Source organism: Macaca thibetana, chromosome 1 (assembly GCF_024542745.1).
Source record: "Macaca thibetana thibetana isolate TM-01 chromosome 1, ASM2454274v1, whole genome shotgun sequence".
NCBI classification, from domain to species: domain Eukaryota; kingdom Metazoa; phylum Chordata; class Mammalia; order Primates; family Cercopithecidae; genus Macaca; species Macaca thibetana.
In genome coordinates, this window is record NC_065578.1 from 112525475 (window position 1) to 112538228 (window position 12754).

The 12754-nt window shown below is 42.2% G+C and overlaps 1 protein-coding gene across 1 annotated transcript in view; it reads right to left on the reverse strand.

The window, feature by feature from the left end:
* ST7L (suppression of tumorigenicity 7 like) overlaps positions 1-12754 on the reverse strand; it is an 843199-nt gene that overhangs the window by 679538 nt on the left and 150907 nt on the right. The window lies entirely within an intron of this gene.

The following is a 12754-nucleotide window of genomic DNA, read 5'->3' on the forward strand; positions in this document are numbered from 1 at the left end:
ATTCTCCTCCCAGTAGGTGCTGACAGTTAAAAGCAGCTCCTTAAGGGTCAAAAACAGCTCCTTAAGAGCCAAACCCTGCAGTGAGGCCTGTAAACAACTTAGATTCTTCAGGTGCTGGCAGCATTTGAATTCCTGGATCACCTGCGGCAGGCTCACCTGAAGTAGACATTAGAGGTGGGGCTGTTCTGCACCAGGAACAAAGCTACTCAAAAATTCTTGGCTCTTTGAATTTGGCTGAGTGAACAGGAAAAATAAGAAATCATCACTTTAAAATGACCCAGAATTTCAAGAGCCACTTTAATGCCATTCCTGCCACCAACTCATTGTGTAAGCCTAAGCACATCACTCAGCCACTCTCCAGACTAAGGGAACAGATTGTAGCTTGCCTGTAAATGGCTGATGGACAGAAAAACATGAAAATGATGGTGCTAAGCACTTTGCAAATAGGAAACAGAGTCCATTTGAAAGAACCTGGGATCTGGAGTCAGAAAGTCTCCAAGCCAAGCCAAGATCTGCCACGCATGAACACTGGGATGTTAGGCTTTTCGTTTCTGAGTCTGTTTCCTCAGTAAAATGGGGATAATACTCTATGCAACTGGATTGTTTTGACATTTAAGTGAGTTTATGAGAAAAAGCTTTGTAAATTGTAAAGCACATGTATTAGTTTTTAGGATTGCCATAATAAAATTCCACAGACTGTGTGGTTTGAACAACAGAAATTAATTTTTTTTTTCACAATTCATGAGGCCAGAAGCCTGAGATTACGGTGTCAGCAGGGTTGGTTTCTTGTGAGGCCTCTCTCTTTGGCTTACAGACAGCCGCCTTCTCTCTGTGTCTTCCCATGATCTTTCTTGATGTGTGTCCGTGTCCTAGTTTCCTCTTCTTGTAAGGACACCAGTCATATGGAATTAGGTTCCACCCAAATGACCTCATTTTAACTTCATTACCTCTTAGAAGACCCTATCTCCAAATACAGACATATTTTATTTGTATTATTTTACTTGGCTTTATTATGCTTCACAGAAACTGCTTTTTTCACAAATTGAGGGTTTGTGGCAACCAGCATTGAGCAAGTCTATTGGCATCATTTTTCCAAATACATGTGCTCACTTCATGTGGCTTTGTGTCACATTTTGGTAATTCTCATAATATTTCAGACTTGTTCATTATTATTTCTGTTATAATCTGTGATAAGTGATACTTGATGTTACTATTATAATTGTTTTGGGGTGCCATGGACTGTACCTATATAAAATGGCAAACTTAATTGATGAATTTGTGTGTTCTGATTGCTCCACTGATTGGCTGTTCCCCAGTCTCTCCCTCTCCTTGGGCCTCCCTGTTCCCTGAGACACAATATTATTGGAACTAGGCCAATTAGTAATCCTAATATGACCTCTAAGTGTTCAAGTGAAAGGAAGAGTTGCATGTCTCTTTCCACCAAAAGCTAGAAATGATTAAGCTTACTGAGGAACGCATGTCAAAAGCTGAGATAGGCCAAAAGCTAGGCCTCTTGTGCCAAACAGTTAACCAAGTTGTGAGTGCAAAGGAAAAGTTCTTGAAGGAAATTAAAAGTGCTACTCCAGTGAACACACAAATTATAAGAAAGCAAAACAGCCACCGGGTGTGGTGGCTCACACCTGTAATCCCAGCATTTTGGGAGGCTGAGGTGGGTGGATCACGAGGTTAGGAGTTCAAGACCAGCCTGGCCAACATGGTGAAACTCTGTCTCTACTAGAAATACAAAAAAATTAGCTGGGCACAATGGCAGGTCAGGAGTTTGAGACCAGCCTGACCAACATGGAGAAACTCCATCTCTACTAAAAATACGAAATTAGCTGGGCGTGGTGGCACATGCCTGTAATCCCAGCTACTTAGGAGTCTGAGGCAGGAGAATCACTTGAACCCGGGTAGAGGAGGTTGCAGTGAGCCAAGATCGCACCACTGCACTCCAGCCTGGGCAACAGAGTGAGACTCCATCTCAAAAAAAAAAAACAAAAACCAAACAGCCTTATTGCTGATATGGAGAAAGTTTGAGGGGCCTGCATAGAGGATCAAACCAGCTACAACATTCCCTTAAGCCAAAGCCTAATGTACAGCAAGGTCCTAACTCTCTTCCATTCTGTGAAGGCTAAGAGAGCTGAGGAAGATGCAGAAGAAAAGTCTGAAGCTAGCAGAGGTTGTTTCATGAGATTTCAGGAAGGAAGCCATCTCTAAAACACGAAAGTTCAAGGTGAAGCAGCAAGTGCTGATGTAGAAGTTGCAGCAACTTATCCAGAAGATCTGGCTAAGATTATTGATGAAGGAGCCTGTGTTAAACAACAGATTTTCAATATAGATGAAACAGTCTTGTATTAGAAGATGCCATCTAGAACTTTCATAGCTGGAAAGGAGAAGTCAATGCCTGGCTTCAAAGTTTCAAAGGACAGGCTGATTCTCTTGTTAAGTCCTTAATGACTAAGCAGCTAGTGACTTTAAGTTAAAGCCAATGCTTATTTACCATTCCAGAAGTCCTAGGGCCTTTGAGAATTATGCTATTCTACTTGGCCTATGCTCTAGAAATTGGACAACAAAGCCTGGATGACAGCATATTTATTTATAGGATGGTTTACTGAATACAGTTGACCCATGAACAATCCAGAGGTTAGGGACACTGACCCCCACCACAGTCAAAATTTGTGGATAACTTCTGACTCCCCTAAACTTAAGTACTAATAGTTTACTGTTGACCAGAAGTCTTACCAATAATGTAAACAGCCGATAATACATATTTTGTATGTTATATGTGTTATATACTGCATTCTTATAACAGAGCAAGCTAGAGAAAATAAAATGCTAGTAAGAACATAATAAGAAAGAGAAAATGTGTTTATTATTCATAAAGATGGAAGTGGATCATCATAAAGGTCTTCATCCTTGTTGTCTTCATGTTAAGTAGGCTGAGGAGGAGGAAGAGGAAACGTTGATCTTGCTGTCTCAGAGGTGGCAAAGGTGGAAGAGGCGGCAGAGGTGGAAAGTGAGGCAGAAGAGGCAGGCACGCTCAGTGTAACTTTTACTGAAAAAAATCCATGGATAAGTGAACCTGCATAGTTCAAATCTGTGTTGTTCAAGGGCCGGTTGTATATTAAGCCCACTGTTGCGACCTGCTGCTCAGAAAAAAAAGATTTCTTTCCAAATATTACCATTTATTGACAGTGTACTTTGACATTCAAGATCTCTGATAGAGATGTACAAGGAGATTAATGTTTTTATGTCTGCTAACACAACATCCATTCTGCAGCCCATTGATCAAGGAGTAATTTTGACTTTCAAGTCTTGTAATTTAAGAAATACATTTTGTAAGGCTATAGCTGCCCCAGATAGTGATTCCTCTGATGGACCTGGGCAAAGTAAAATTGAAAATCTTCTGAAAAGGATTCACCATTCTAGATGTCACTAAGGACATTTGTGATTCATGGGAGGAGGTCAAAATATCAACATTAGCAGGAGTTTGGAAGAAGTTGATTCCAACCCTCATGGTTGACATTGAGGAGCTTAAGACTTCAGTGGAAGAAGTAATTGCAGATATGGTAGAAACAGCAAGAAAACTAGAATTAGAAGTGGAACCTGAAGATGTAACTTGAGAAAAGAAAAACAGCTCAGACCAGAAAGACTTACACCTACCCATGCCTGGGGGTAATTGTTGAAAGACATTTGTTTCTGAGCAGCTGCCTCACCCATGATCTTCTTGTTCCTGGAATTTGTGATACAAAGGACAATGTATAGCCAATGAATAGCTTATGTTATTTTAATGTAAATTCTTGGTAAACACCTTTGGAACTTGCTCTTCTTTTTTCCTTTAAAAACCCACTTATACCTGCTGCTAATTAGAGCATATGTTCACGGCAACTTGATTCTATGCTCCTGTGTTGCAATCCTCAAACTTGACCCAAATAAACTCTCTACTTATACTAATTTTGCCTCATTTTTTTCCTCCAGGTTGACATTTTGAATTGCTGCAATTTTATGATAAAACTTGAATGGATGAGGAGTTGCTTATCATGGGTGAGCCAAGAAAGTGTTTTTTCATGTTTTTTTAGATGAAGTTCACTCGTGGTGAAGATGCTGTGACCATTGTGAAAATGACCACAAAGGTTTTAGAATATTACATAAACCTAAAGCAGTGACAGGGTTTGAGAGGATTGTGTCCAATTTTTTTTTTCCATCTGTGGGATATGATGAGGTTTCTCTTCAAATAATCTGATCAATCTTTTATTCTTTAATTCATAGTTACACCCCCCCTTTTTTTTCTCCTTTTTTCTCCTTTTTTCCTTTTTGCCTTTGTTAGGTACACAGGCATGCCACAGTACCAATCGTTATCAGTACCAGCTCACATTCCTTTCCTTATTTGGAAAGAGGACTAACTTTCTAGCTCATTACAGACACCCTTTCCCTTCCTCTCTACTTTCTTTTACGTGCCCTTCCTATCTAAAAAAAATCAAATGTTTAGCCAACCGGGATTAGTTTAGATTGGACGACCCGACCCCGGCCAATGAGGAAAGGGCACAAGGGCAGGACTTGCATCAGGAATAAAGGCTGTCGTGCCCCTTTGTTCAGGTGTGCTTTCATGGCAACTGGCCAAGGAGGCACCCCTCTGCACAGAAGTAAAATTGCTTTGCTAAGAATCCTTTGTTTGAGTGTTCGATTTCCTTAGGATTTTAAGCCTTATTCCTAACACATGCCCTCAAGAATTTGTCCTTTGAATTACAAAAACAATCCAATAACACTCTTCACGTTATTTAAAAATGTACAGTGCAGCCGGGCACAGTGGCTCACGCCTATAATCCCAACACTTTGGGAGGCTGAGGCAGGTGGATCACCTGAGGTCAGGAGTTCTAGACCAGCCTGACCAACATGGAGAAACCCCATCTCTACTAAAAATACAAAATTAGCTGGGCATGGTGGCGCATGCCTGTAATCCCAGCTACTTGGGAGGCTGAGGCAGGAGAATCACTTGAACCCGGGAGGCAGAAGTTGCAGTGAGCCAAGATCACGCCATTACACTCCAGCCTGGGTAACAAGAGTGAAACTCTGTCTCAAAATAAATAAATAAATAAAAATTTAAAAAATGTACAATTAAGTTATTATTGACTATTCTCATCCTATGGTGCTATAAAATAGTAAGTCTTATTCATTCTGTTTTTTGTATTAAATACTTATCAACCATCTGCACCTCCCCTCGAGTTTCCTAACACCCTTCCCAGCTAGTAACCATCCTACTCTCTGTGTCCATGAGTTCAATCGTTTTGATGTTTAGACCCTACAGGTAAGTGAGAAGATACAATGTTTGTCTTTCTGTGCCTGGCTGATTTCACTTAACATAATAATCTCCAGTTCTATCCATATTATTGTGAACGACTGGATCTCACTCTTTTCTTTTATGGCTGAATAGTACTCTATATGTATATGTACCACATTTATTATTTATTTTTTATTTTTTTGAGACAGTCTTTCTCTGTCACCCACGCTAGAGTGCAGTGGCATGATCTTGGTTCACTGAAACATGAACATGACTCAACAGGCCTACCTCCCTCCTGGGTTCAAACAATTCTCTGCCTCAGCCTTCCAAGTAGCTGGGATTACAGGCATCCGTCACCATGCCTGGTTAATTTTTTTGTAATTTCAGTACAGACAGGGTTTCACTATCTTGGCCAGGCTGGTCTTGAACTCCTGACCTCATGATCTGCCTGCCTCGGCCTCCCAAAGTGCTGGGATTACAGGCATGAGCCACTGTGCCCAGCCCCACATTTTCTTTATTCATTCATCTGTTGATGGACACTTATGTTGCTTCTAAATCTCAGCTATTATAAACAGTGCTGCAACAAACATAGGAGTGCAGATATCTCTTCAACATACTGATTTCCTTTCTTTGGGGTTTACTTTCAATAGGATTGCTGGATCATATGGTAGCTAAATTTTTAGTTTTTTTCAGGAACCTCCAAACTGTTCTCCATGGTGGTTGTACTTACATTCCCATCAACAGCATATAGGGTTCCCTTTTCTCCATGTCCTTGTCAGCATTTGTTATTGCCTTCTTTTGGATATAAACCATTTTAACTGGGGTGAGAGGATATCTCATTGTAGTTTTGATTTGCATTTCTCTGATACTCAGTGATGTTGAGCACCTTTTCATATGCCTGTTTGCCATTTGTATGTCTTCTTTTGAGAAATGTCTATTCAGATCTTTGGCTCACTTTTTATTGGATTATAAGTTTTTTTCCCTATAGAGTTATTTGAGCTCCTTAGGTATTCTGGTTATTAATCCCTTGTGGGATGGGTAGTTTGCAAATATTTTCTCCCATTCTGTGGGTTGTCTCTTCACTTCGTTGACTGTATTTGCTCTGCAGAAGCTTTTTAACTTGATGTGATCCTACTTGTCCATTTTTGCTTTGGTTGCCTGAGTTTGTGGGATATTGCTCAAGGAATTTTTGCTCAGACCAATGTCCTGGAGATTTTCCCCAATGTTTTCCTATAGTAGTTTCATAGTTTGAGGTCTTAAATTTAAACCTTTAATCCATTTTGATTTGATTTGATTTGTGGATATGGTGAGAGATAAAGGTCTAGTTTCATTCATCTGCATATAGATATCTACTTTTTGCAGCATCATTTATGGAAGAGCCTGTCTTTTCCCCAGTATATGTTCTTGGCATCTTGTCAAAAACGAGTTCACTGTAGGTGTGTGGATTTGTTTCTGGGTTCTCTATTCTGTTCCATTGGCCTATGTGTCTGTTTTTATGCCAGTACCTTGCTGTTTTCGTTACTATAGCTCTGTAGTATAATTTGAAGTCAGGTAGTATGATTCCTTTAGTTTTATTCTTTTTGCTTAGGATAGCTTTGGCTATTCTGGGTCTTTTGTAATTCAATATATTTAGGATTTTTTTTTCTATTTCTGTAAAGAATGCCATTGGTATTTTGGTAGGAATTGCATTGAATCTGTAGATTTTTGGGGGTAGTATGGACATTTTAACAATATTGATTCTCCCAATCCATGAACATGGAATATTTTTTCCATTTTTTTTGGTGTCTTCCTCAATTTCTTTCAATTGAGACCAATTTTGAAAGACGTTCTGGTTAAAATGGTATCAAAGTCCGGTGTGGTGGCTCATGCCTGTAATCCCAGCACTTTGGGAGGCCGAGGTGGGCGGATCACAAGGTCAGGGGTTCGAGACCAGCCTGGCCAACATAGCAAAACCCTGTCTCTACTAAAAATACAAAAATTAGCCGGGTGTGCTGGTACGTGCCTGTAGTGCCAGCTACTCCAGAGGCTGAGGCAGGAGAATCACCTGAACCTGGAAGTGGAGGTTGCGGTGAGCCAAGATCGCACCATTGCACTCTAGCCTGGGCGACAGAGTGAGACATTGTCTCCAAAAAATAAAATAAAACGGTATCAAACAGCATCTCATGCTACAGAGAAAACTTTCGTGAAAGGAAGAGTCAATCAATGAGACAAACTTCACTGTCTTATTTTAAGAAATTGTTACAGCCCAGCTTTCAGCAACTATGACTGCGATCAGTCAGCAGTCATCAATATCGTGGCAAGATCTTCCACCAGCAAAAAGATTACAACTCCCTGACAGCTCAGATGATCATTAGCACTTTTTAGTAATAAAGTATCTTTTAATTAAGGTATGTTCATTTTTTTCTAGACATAATGCTGTTGCACACATAGTAAACTACAGCATAATATAAACATAACCTTTACATGCACTGCAAAACCAAAAACAAAAAAAAAATGTGTGTGACTGGCTTCATGGTGATATTTGTTTTATTGCAGTGGCTGAAACTGAACCAACAATATTTCCAAGGTAGGCCTGTTGAGTCATGTTCTGACGTATTGGGGTTTAGGACTTCAATATATGAATTTGGAGACACAATTCAGCCATAACAACACAATGTAAATATTTTTCTGGACTTACCTGGTACTTCTCATGATGGGCTTTTAGGACACAGTAGGAAACAGCCTTGTTAACCATTTTTCCACTACACCATCATGGCGAGAGGCACCAGGAGAGAACTGACAGCACTCTGAGCTTACTCTCTAGCTGCTGTGGGGCCAGGATCTTCTGCGGCTGTGGGCCTCCAGTCCCACTCAGCAAATAAATGAGCCATATTCCCTTTGGGTTTGGAATGCTTTTCTGTAGGAAAGGAGTAATCAAATACTTAACAGCTACTAACTGTTAAGTATTAACAGGGGGAAACAGGTGTGCATGGGCTGTGGGCATTTGTCTCTGTTTACATTTGTGAGTGTCTTCTGGAACAGCCCATCCAGGCCTTTTAAGGAGCTTTCACCAGCTAAAGGAAAAAGCTACCAAAGGGGAGGCCAGGTCACTTTTCTTCCAAATTCTTCCCAAATTATTTACTTTCATCTGCTGGGAAAAGACCTCAACAAACATTTATCAAGGACCTCTTTTGTGCCTGAGGCTGTGCTGGGTCTGGAAGGAATGTACTGCTTCACTGGGCCTGTTTAGTAAATACAGACATTGCTCAACCCACAAGGAGGAGAGAGAGCCCGTGGATTCAGGAGCTGGGAATGCACTTGTGCCAGCAGAATGGAGGAGGGCCCTGGTCAGGAAGATAGGCTATTTAGTGCTGCTATGTTACTTTTTATTTTGTCTCTTTACGGATGTAAGGAAGAGACATAGCCACGTTACCTGCGAGCCATCCCTCAGTGGCACAGAATCCCATCCTCCCAACATTGCTGGGTCCCAATGCTTCCAAGGTGGTGGGGGTGAGGAGAGGGTTCAGTGCTTTTCATGGAATCTGGATTTCAACTTAAGGCCAATAGATTTGCCCTCTTTCTGAATGTCTAGAATTTATCCTAGCAGAGAGAGGATCTAACTGTGTCAATTTATGTCTCTCCAAAACGGAGCTCTCCTATCTGCCAGAAGCAAAGGACATTTGTTGTTTTTGCCTGCCCAGCTTACCTCCCACTTCTCTTGGAAATAAAATTATACTTTCCTTCCTCGAACCCATTCTATGTGGTTCAGGTGGGGCCGACCTCACCTCCCGCAATGCAGGGAGGGTGCCCTGTCTTTAGTCTAGCCAATAGGAGTAGTCCTCTAGCCCTTGTCACAGTGATTGGCACAGAGCTGGGCACATGACGTAAGCACAGCCAATCAGAGCCTGCTTCAGGCATTGATGTGGCAGCCGGAGGAGAGCAGTTCTGCCCTCCTCTTGGATAATATGCTCTAAGGATGGCTTGGAGCTGCTCGCAGCCATCTTCTCCAGTGGTACAGGGGCACAGAGGACACTTTCATCATCTGGAGAAAATGAAGTCAATGTACAAAGAGAAATCGCAGAGAGATGGAAAGCTAAAGGCAACCTTAAAGACAATGTTTGAGTCCCTGGATCCATCTCTTCTTAGGAGCTAATACATTTCCTATGTTGCTTATATCCCTTTGAGCTGGGTTTCTGTCACTGGGATTGGAAAACTGACTGTCGCAGCAGCAGGGTTTTGTACTGAGCCTCCTCGGAGACAGTCAGCATTTCTCATGCTCGGCACATGGTGTTTACCCTTGGCTGGAGCCCTGATTCTCATTAAACTAATTATGGGCAGAGTATGGGGACTACATTCACTCAGAGATCAGGGCACAAAGCATTGCAACTTTATGCAGAAATTACTACTGAGGACCACTCCCCTTGGAAGTAAGCTGTGGACCAGAGAGTCATTTCACACTTAAACCCTTCCCTCTTTGTCTTTGGCCTTTAAACTCTGGTTTCTATTCTTTACTTTCTGAGTGTGTATTTTCAAATCACCCCTTTGTGGGGAGGTCTCAGGAACATCCCAGACTCCATAGCAAATGCAGGAAGGTATTTAACTTGCATGACAGGGTTTCCTATGGTTTGGACTGCAGAGGAATACTGCACTGCATGCATGAGCATGGATGGTGGGGTCAGATGGAATGAAGATCTTTGGCTTTGAGGCAGTGTAACCTGTCTGCCTTCCTCTGCCATTGTGAGTTCCTCAATTCACGTTACCGTCAACCTCGCCTCATGTCTCCAAATTACCCTGTGGTCCATTGGCCGTTTTATATGCATGTCATTCTAGCCTCAGAACATGCCAGCTCCCTTCCCTTAATGTCTTATTGTCTCTATGAATCTAAACTTGGGGGAGTCTACTGGATTATCTTGCCCACGACCATAGCAGTTTTTTTTGTTTTGTTTTGTTTTTTTTGAGACAGAGTCTCACACTGTCGCCCGGCTCGTGTGGTATACAATGATGCGATCTTGGCTCACTGCAACCTCTGTCTCCCAGGTTCTAGCGATTCTCCTGCCTCAGCCTCTGTAGCTGGGATTACAGGTGCCTGCCACCATGCCTGGCTAACTTTTTTGTATTTTTAGTAGAGATGGGGTTTCACTATGTTGGCCAGGCTGGTCTCGAACTCCTGACCTTGTGATCTGCCCACCTCAGCCTCCCAAAGTGCTGGGATTACAGGCGTGAGCCACTGCACCCGGCCGACCATAGCAATTTACATGTGGGTTTGGTTTGGGATTGAGGGTCAAGATCCACTGAGGGACATGGCTTCTCTTCCAGTATTTACTTTTGTTTGCAAATGAGTACATATTCTGACTCCGACTCCGAAGTCTTATAAAGCTTTTCTAACTCAATTTTCAGAGGTAACAATAGACACAATAGACTCAACCTGAACATTTGATTGGCAGTATCCTCTGTTTCCTTTTGCATAAGATACCTGTGTCGTTTCTCCTCCGCTAAGTAATTGCAGCAGCTTTGGTTTCTCTCTCTGCTATGTGACACAGCATGAAGGTTTGGACAGGAGTTTAACTATTACCCTTTAATGTTTTTGTTGTGTTACTGTCAAATTGTGTCTTCTTAAAGGTTACTTCCTGTCCTGTCTTAGGAGCAGGAGAAAAAAGTGGCTGTGTGCCTTATGCCCTATCTGTATAAAATGCCTTTCATTATTGATAAAGATACACTATTCCAGGAGACTCACCTATTTAACCAGGTCAAGAGCTGGAAACCTTTCTCCAGTCTGTGTTCAGCCTCTAGCCCCACAGTGATGTGAATACAAAGCAGTCTTCCTTGCAGGCGTTCAGCACACAGGCCATAAGCCAAGAGCAGTGGATGGCACACAGAAGGAAGAGGCTCACTTTCTGCTTTATCATTTGGGATTTGAGCGGACCCAGAGAAGGAACGCCAAGGAGAGGACCTAGACTCGTAACCCCCACATGCCACCCTTTTGTTTCTCCTAAGATTAAAAATGCTTATCACTATTTGAGGTTCTGTTAATGTGCCAGATACTTCAAGTGCTTGAGATATGTTAGAGAATATGATTCCCATTTTATACATAAACAAACTCAAAGATGTTGAGAGAATACCTGAAGAAGTTAAAAGGCTGTCACGCAGCCAGAGGTGACCCTGGGCTTTTGAGGGCTGGCAGGTGGCAAGCACCCAGGTGAGAGCTGTGGGGTGGCCTGCAGACCCCGAGGAGTTAGAAACAGAGACCTTGGGACAGGCTCCAGGAAGATGGCCTGTGTGAGAACCTCTCTAGTCCCCCGGGCTCCTGGGAGAGGCAGCTCAAGCGCAAAGCCAGAGGCACCCCCCAGTGGGGTGAGAGAGGGGCGTAGATCACCTTCCAGAAACAGCTGCCGAGTGGATGTTAAATTTTGTAGGTTTTCTTGATTCCATTTGTTAATATAATCTTGTGCTCATGGGTGTTAAAAGACGTGGGCCTGAGGTAACACTCATTTGGTTTATCGTAATAGTTACTCCTGGGGATTACACATGCTAAACAAAGCAAAATATTCACCAAGCTCTCAATCTGAGCTCCTTGGGTCAGTAAGCAGAGGTCACCATCTTTTCCTAGTCCCACTGGTGAGTTAAATTCTGGAATGGCTCTGAATTATCAATATGTCAATAAAATGTCAGTAAGCCAGGACGACATGCTGTTGCAGTATTGACTGTCGGATCCTAAAGCAAAAACATGTTTTAATTGTTTTTTGCCAAGTGTAGGGAAGCCAGTAAGTAGAGACCTGGATTGAGAGGGTTAGAGATTGCCACCGATCTTTAGTTTTCAGTTTTGAGAGTCTTGTAGCGTTGTGGAATCCATTTCTCATTTTCACCCACAGAATTTATATCAGAGTCAGAAACAGGAATGTGCAAAGGGAAATATCCGAGAAAACAGGCTGTTCCAGGCTTACCTGGTAGGGTAGGGCTGGTGCCCAGGTACAATCATTGGCCAGTGTAAACATATTTGAGTCAGCTCGTGGTGATGACTTTGAAGCATGGGAGGAGGAGATGGGTCCGACTTTACTTCCATAAGCATTTGCTTTACCTGATTAGATTCTCCAGGTACGGTGCGGTGAGGAATGAGACTAACTGCAGCCAGACTGCAAAACTGTGGGTGTGGTATGTCTTCTGGAAAGACCTCCTTCTCTTTCCCCACAGAGCAACAATGGTTCCCCTTTTTCTTTGCTTTAGCCCAAAGGTGGGTCTCATCTTGGAAGTCACTTAGGGTTCTCTTTCTCCTGAGGGACACACATGGGCAAAGATTTGAATACGTCTGCGCCCAGGGGCTTTTCCATCCTAAGGACCTTGTCACCCTTTGTGCTTTGCCTTGTTTCTCTTTTCTTTCTTTCTTTCTTTCTTTCTTTCTTTCTTTCTTTCTTTCTTTCTTTCTTTCTTTCTTTCTTTCTTTCTTTCTTTCTTTCTTTCTTTCTTTCTTTCTTTTTTTTTTTTTTTTGATGAAGCCTTGCT